Raw genomic sequence first — 8,052 nt, forward strand, 5'->3', positions numbered from 1 at the left:
TCACCTCTCAAGATGATATTTCCAGTCCTCTCACCTCTGGTGGTGATATGCCATTCCTCTCTCAAGGTGATGACCATGGGGGGCTGTTTAAAGATATTTTTTGGACATTTCGAGATGACAGATGTTTTTGTCTGGTTTAATAAAGTACATGTGAGTTGAAATTTTTATCATTTTTGCATTTTTGACAAAATGAGCCCTCCTGGAATGTGCTAAAAAAGTGATCTAGGTAAATGATCAGCCTAATCTATTTAAAAACACTTTTTCAACATTTCAAGATAGCAGTTAGTTCAGTTTGATCTTAATAAAGACAGCTGCAACTTTTTTTTATTAATTTTCAAAAAAAATTTTTGACCAGAAAATATTCTAAGTCACTATTTTTGCACTATGTTTGAAGGCTGTCGACCTCAGCTCAGGAGATGATTCCCACTTTCAAGTGGTTGTTGTTGTTTAGCCCCGGTGAGGGCTAGCTCTCCAGCCTAGTCCCACTCAAGGTAAGGGTCGCCTGTGAAGGTGAAGACCAAAAAAATTGGAACATTTTTTTTTTTTTTTTCATACATTTTTTTTTTTTTTCATAATTTTTTTTACATATATTTTTTTTTTAACCTATTTTTTTTTTTTCATACATTTTTTTTTTATTATTTTTTTTTTTTTAATATTTTTTTTTTTACCTATTTTTCATACATTTTTTTTTTTTATTATTATTTTTTTTGCCTGGTGCAGGTCTACAATTTAGTTTCTGGTGTCCTTTGACAGCTCTTTGGTCTTGGCCATAGTGGAGTTTGGAGTGTGACTGTTTGAGATTTATACTGATAACAAGTTCAAACAGGTGCCATTAATACAGGTAAGGGTGAGAGCCAGTTTCATCATAGGGCTTGATGGTTTTGGCCACTGCACTTGAAGAAACTTTCAAAGTTCTTGATATTTTCCACATTGACTGACCTTCATGTCTTAAAGTAATGATGGCCTTTCATTTCTCTTTGCTTATTTGTTCTCTTCTTGCCATAATATGGACTTGGTATTTTACCAAATAGGGCTATCTTCTGTATACCACCCCTACATTGTCACAACACAAATGATTGTTTTAAAAGTATTATGAACTTTTAACAAGGCACACCTGTTGAGTGTAGGGGGCAGTATTTTGATGTTTGGATGAAAAATGTACCCAAATGAAACTGCCTATTTCTCAGGCCCAGAATGTAGAATATGCACGTAATTAGATATCAGAATAGAGCAGACATTGTCTCTCTTGGAGCAGACATTGTCTCTCTCTCTCTCCTATTGAAAAAGCTACGGTCCGGTTGAAATATGATCAATTATTTATTGTAAAAACAACCTGAGGATTGATTATAAAAAACGTCTGACATGTTTCTACGAACTTTACGGATACTATTTGGAATTTTCATCTCCCCGTCATGACCTGCCTGTGGATCTCTGAACATAACGCGCCAACCAAATGGAGGTTTTTGGATATAAAAATTATCTTTATCGAACAAAAGGAACATTTATTGTGTAACTGGGAGTCTCGTGAGTGCAAACATCCGAAGATCATCAAAGGTAAGCGATTAATTGTATTGCTTTTCTGACTTTCGTGACCAATCTACTTTGCTGCTAGCTGTTTGTAATGTTTTGTCTGCTGAGAGAGATGTCCTAACATAAACGCTTGGATAGCTTTTGCTGTAAAGCTTTTTTGAAATCTGACATGCCAGGTGGATTAACAACAAGCTAAGCTGTGTTTTGCTATATTGCACTTGTGATTTAATGAAAATGAAATATTTTTAGTAATTTAATTTGAATTTAGCGCTCTACAATTCAGCGGATGTTGACGAAAATGATCCCGCTAACGGGATGGGTGTGCCAAGAAGTTAATTGAAATGCATTCCAGGTGACTACCTCATGAAGCTAGTTGAGAGAATGCCAAGAGTGTGCAAAGCTGTCATCAAGGCAAGGGGTGGCTACTTTGAAGAATCTCAAATCTCAAATACATTTTGATTTGTTTAACACTTACTACATGATTCCATATGTGTTATTTCTACAATGTAGAAAACAATCAAAATAAAGAAAACGGCAGTAGGTCTTCGTCCACCATAGCAGGCCATCCTTACCTGATGTAGGACGCGAAGGCTTGTGAGCAGCTTGTCATCCTGTGATGCCTGTTTGAGTTCCTGCATTGTGACTGTAGCTTCCAGTGGGGCATGTAGCATGTGGACCCAGATGTTGTCGTCCCCACCTGTTGTCATGCACACCATTGATGCAGGTGAGATCATCCTGGACAGCAGGAGCCATAACATTGTGGCATCCTGGGGTGAACTCAAGATCGTACTGGTTCAGATGATCTGCCCATCTGAAAAGCCATAGAGGCTTGTGTCTGGAACCCTGTGTGACCAGAAGTGCTGAGGGCCTGAGGGCTTGATGGTCTGTACAGAGTTTTAATGGTCTGTCGTACAAGTACAAGTGCCAGCGCTCGCATGCCCACATGCAAGCCAGGGCTTCCAGCTCTTCCACAGAGTACTTTTGTTCAGTCGGAGACAAAACCCGTGAATCAAAAGCCACTGGCCGTTCCACACCTCCATGCAGTTGAGACAAAACAGATCCAAGGCGAGTGCCGAGGCATCACAGGTGACAATCATTTGTGCTGATGTGTCGAAGTGAGCCAGTGTTGGGATCGATGCGAGCTCTACCTTGAGCTCCTGCGTAGCAGTTATTGTAGCGGGTTTGGCCGGGGTAGGCCGTCATTGTAAATAAATAAAGGGTAAAAAAAATGTAAATAAATAGCATTCCGACAGTCCTGAGACCATGTTGATGGTGCGTCTTTTTTCAGAAGCCGTCGAAGAGGATCGGTTGTCTCAGCGTAGTTTGGAAGGAACTGTAAGTAGTATGTTGCCATGCCAAGGAATGACGTCAGCTGGGCTGCGGACTGAGGCTCAGGCAAGGTGAGAATGGCATCCACATGGGACAGGATGGGGGTGATGCCCTGGCTGGAGAGCCTGTATCCAAGGAACTCAACGTTTGACACCCCAAACACTTTTCAGTGTTGATTCTGGCCCAGTTCTCGAAGAGCTGATGAAACACCTGCTGCAAGTCAGATTCGTGCTCTGTCTGTGATGCAGCGTACACCACAATGTCATCCAGATAGATTGACACTCCAGGGATGCCTGCCAGAAGAAGAGTCATAATCTTTTGGAAAACAGCTGGGCGCGGAGCTGAGTCCGAATGGCATGCGTTTGTACCTGAACAGCCCCATGTGTGTATTAATGCAGTGAGATCTTGACTATCATGTGCCAGTGGAACCTGTAGGTATCCCTGCCTCAGGTCAAGTTTGCTGAATACCGTGGACACATTTATTTATTTATTTTTATTTCACCTTTATTTAACCAGGTAGGCAAGTTGAGAACAAGTTCTCATTTACAATTGCAACCTGGCCAAGATAAAGCAAAGCAGTTTGACACATACAATGACAGAGTTACACATGGAGTAAAACAAACATACAGTCAATAATACAGTAGAAACAAGTCTATATACAATGTGAGCAAATGAGGTGAGATAAGGGAGGTAAAGGCAAAAAAGGCCATGGTGGCAAAGTAAATACAATATAGCAAGTAAAACACTGGAATGGTAGATTTGCAGTGGAAGAATGTGCAAAGTAGAAATAAAAATAATGGGGTGCAAAGGAGCAAAATAAATAAAAATATAAAATAAATACAGTAGGGAAAGAGGTAATTGTTTGGGCTAAATTATAGGTGGGCTATGTACAGGTGCAGTAATCTGTGAGCTGCTCTGACAGCTGGTGCTTAAAGCTAGTGAGGGAGATAAGTGTTTCCAGTTTCAGAGATTTTTGTAGTTCGTTCCAGTCATTGGCAGCAGAGAACTGGAAGGAGAGGCGGCCAAAGAAAGAATTGGTTTTGGAGGTGACCAGAGAGATATACCTGCTGGAGCGCGTGCTACAGGTGGGTGATGCTATGGTGACCACCGAGCTGAGATAAGGGGGGTACTTTACCTAGCAGGGTCTTGTAGATGACATGGAGCCATTGGGTTTGGCGACGAGTATGAAGCGAGGGCCAGCCAACGAGAGCGTACAGGTCGCAATGGTGGATAGTATATGGGGCTTTGGTGACAAAACAGATGGCACTGTGATAGACTGCATCCAATTTGTTGAGTATGGTATTGGAGGCTATTTTGTAAATTACATCGCCGAAGTCGAGGATTGGTAGGATGGTCAGTTTTACAAGGGTATGTTTGGCAGCATGAGTGAAGGATGCTTTGTTGCGAAATAGGACGCCAATTCTAGATTTAACTTTGGATTGGAGATGTTTGATGTGTGTCTGGAAGGAGAGTTTACAGTCTAACCAGACACCTAAGTATTTGTAGTTGTCCACGTATTCTAAGTCAGAGCCGTCCAGAGTAGTGATGTTGGACAAGTGGGCAGGTGCAGGCAGCGATCGGTTGAAGAGCATGCATTTAGTTTTACTTGTATTTAAGAGCAATTGGAGGCCACATAAGGAGAGTTGTATGGCATTGAAGCTTGCCTGGAGGGTTGTTAACACAGTGTCCATAAAAATGGGTTGTGAGCCCCTCAGCGGTTGGTAGCGGGTACTTGTCGGGAATAATCTCTTTGTTCATGGCCCTGCGGTCCAGGCAGATTCGAAGATCACCTTTTTAATTGAGCGCAACGACCAGGTTAGAGACCCAAGGACAAGGTATCAATGGGCTTGATGATGTCATCCTCCAGGAGGTTGTCAAGTCCCTTGAGAATGGGCTTCCTCCGCAATGGCTGGATTACTGGCTTGACCTCTTTGGTGACTGTAGGCCAATGGACAAAACCTCAGTGGTTACCTAACCCCTCAAACAGTTGTGAGTACTCCATACACACTGGTGTAGGCAAGTGCTGCACATGTGCAATCCTAGGGCATGAAATAAGTCCAGTCCCAGGATGTTAGCGCCATCTATTGCAATGCAGAACTGTGTGGCCAGTGTGGATTTGTAACAGACTGGCAGTGGGACAGTCCCAATGATTGCGATCGGTGTGTGGTTGTAGCTTTAGAGGGCGACTGCTGGTCTCTGCAGTGGAACATGTGAGAAAAATTATTCTTAAGTGGCATTGTTCAAAAGTGACACTTTTGCTTCAGTGTCACGGCCGTCAAAAGAAGTGGACCAAAGTGCAGCGTGGTGGGCGTACATTTAATTTTATTTTAAAATGTCGCCAACAAAACAACAAACGAAAGAAACAACCGTGAAGCTTACAGGGCTATAGTGCCACAAACAAAGTTAACTACCCACACTGAAAGGAGGGAAAAAGGGCTACCTAAGTATGATTCCGAATCAGAGACAAGGATAGACAAGCTGTCCCTGATTGAGAACCATACCTGGCCAAAACAAAGAAATTCCAAAACAAAAAATAGAACATAGAATGCCCACCCAAATCACACCCTGACCAAACCAAAATAGAGACATAAAAAGCTCTATAAGGTCAGGGCGTGACAGTATCCCCTCCAAAGGTGCGGCCACCGGCCGCAAAACCTGAACCAATAGGAGAGGGTCTGGGTGGGCATCTATCTGCGGGGGTGGCTCTGGTGCGGGACGTAGACCCCGCTCCACCTCTGGCTCACCCTACTTTGGTAGCGCCTCTGGTGTGGGGACCCTCGTTGGGGGCCCCGGACTGGGCACCCTCGTTGCGGGCCCCGGACTGGGCACCCTCGTTGCGGGCCCCGGACTGGGCACCCTCGTTGCGGGCCCCGGACTGGAGGCCGTCGCTGGAGGCACCGAACTGGATGCCGTTGCTGGAGGCTCCGGACTGGAGGCCGTCGCTGGAGGCTCCGGACTGGAGGCCATCATTGGAGGCTTCGTGCCATGACTCCTCACTGGAGGCTTCTTGCCATGGATCATCACTGGAGGCTTCGTGCCATGGATCATCACTGGAGGCTTCTTGTCATGGATCATCACTGGAGGCCTTGTGCCATGGATCATCACTGGAGGCCTCGTGCCATGGATCCTCACTGGAGGCCTCGTGCCATGGATCATCACTGGAGGCTTCTTGCCATGGACCATCACTGGAGGCTTCGTGCCATTGATCATCACTGGAGGCTTCGTGCCATTGATCATCACTGGAGGCTTCTTGCCATGGATCATCACTGGAGGCTTCGTGCCATTGATCATCACTGGAGGCTTCTTGCCATGGATCATCACTGGAGGCTTCGTGCCATGGATCATCACTGGAGGCTTCGTGCCATGGATCATCACTGGAGGCTTCGTGCCATGGATCATCACTGGAGGCTTCATTCTGGGCGCAGGCACAGGACTCACCAGGCTGGGGAGACACACAGGAGGCCTGGTCCTTGAAGCAGGCACAGGACTGACCGGACTGGAGAAACACACAGGAGGCCTGGTGCGTGGGGCGGGCACCGGATACACTGGGCTGTGGAGGCGCACTGGAAGTCTCGAGCGCAGAACTGGCACAACCCGTTCTGGCTGGATGCCCACTTCCACCCGGCAAATGCTGGACGCTGGCACAGAGCACACCGGCCTGTGAATGCTCACTCGAGACACCGTGCGCATCACCCCATAACATGGTGCCTGACCAGTCACATGCTCCCCACGGTAAGCACGGGGAGTTGGCTCAGGTCTAAACGCCGACTCCGCCAATCTCCCCGTGTGCCCCCCAAAAAATTGTTTTGGAGCTGCCTCTCAGGCTTCCGTGACCGGGTCTTGTCCCCTGCCATTCTCTCCTCCCCGGTCCAGCTCGTCCTCCAGGTTGGCGCACGCTGCTTGGTCTCTTGGTGGTGGGTACTTCTGTCACGGCCGTCAAAAGAAGTGGACCAAAGTGCAGCGTGGTGAGCATACATTTTCTGTTATTTTAAAATGTCGCCAACAAAACAACAAACGAAAGAAACAACCGTGAAGCTTACAGGGCTAAGTGCCACAAACAAAGTTAACTACCCACACTGAAAGGAGGGAAAAAGGGCTACCTAAGTATGATTCCGAATCAGAGACAACAATAGACAGCTGTCCCTGATTGAGAACCATACCCGGCCAAAACAAAGAAATACAAAAACATAGAAAATAGAATGCCCACCGAAATCACACCCTGACCAACTCAAAATAGAGACATAAAACCTGTCTATGGTCAGGGCGTGACATTCAGTGTCAGATCATCAGTCTCTAACAACAGTTTCTCTCTCAGTGGAGCACTTTATATTTTTTCAATGAACTGATCACCTACAAACTCGTTTTTGAGTGGTCCGAATATGCATGGTCCCACTAGCTCTCTCAAAGAGGAGGAAACTGTGCTACGGACTCACCCGGCAGTTGAGCTCTTGTCTGAAGAGAAAACGATGCATGATCATACTTCGTGTGCCACTGTAGTGTTCCTCAAGAGCTTGGAATGCCAATGTAAACTTGTTATCCACTGGCTGTTGAGTGGAGAAGACAAGTTGTCCCTCAGCTCCGAGACAGTGGAGTAAAATCTCCTGTTTTCATGCGTCGGCAGCTCCATGCAGATTGATAGCTACCGTATACAACTGAAAGGATTGAAACCAGGGATTCCATGGAACAGGTGGATCTCCAGGGACAGGGAGAAATGGAGATGGTGGAGGTAAGCTAAACTCGGCCATCCTTGTCACCAAATGTTACAAATGCAAGGAGGCTCGTCATGCAATTAAACTGAACACCTTTACTTCAGGTCAACATGTTAACAACTCGCACGTGCGCAGTTTAGAGGAAACATTGCTTATAGGATACTTCAGATGTGCTTATGGCACACACTGTTAGGTACTGGTACGGGTCGGTACCGTTAAGGGTACATATGTGCATTTTTCATTATGTTGATGACGGTTGAGCACTTAATTTCTCCACTCCCAGTTCTACAGTCTTTGTAAAAGCTTGTGAAAATCAAGAGCTGCACTGTTAAGAGGGTTTACTGTGTATTTGTCATTAACTTAATGGCAGTTGGGCAGCAGGAAGATAGTCAATTATTGAAAAATTAACTCTCAGCTTGCTGCAAGAAGTTATTGTAAAATTCACAGTAACTTACTGAGGGTGATCTCTGTCACGCTCACTGGC

The sequence above is a fragment of the Oncorhynchus mykiss genome, chromosome 23 (assembly GCF_013265735.2).
Source record: "Oncorhynchus mykiss isolate Arlee chromosome 23, USDA_OmykA_1.1, whole genome shotgun sequence".
In the NCBI taxonomy this organism is placed as follows: Eukaryota; Metazoa; Chordata; class Actinopteri; order Salmoniformes; family Salmonidae; genus Oncorhynchus; species Oncorhynchus mykiss.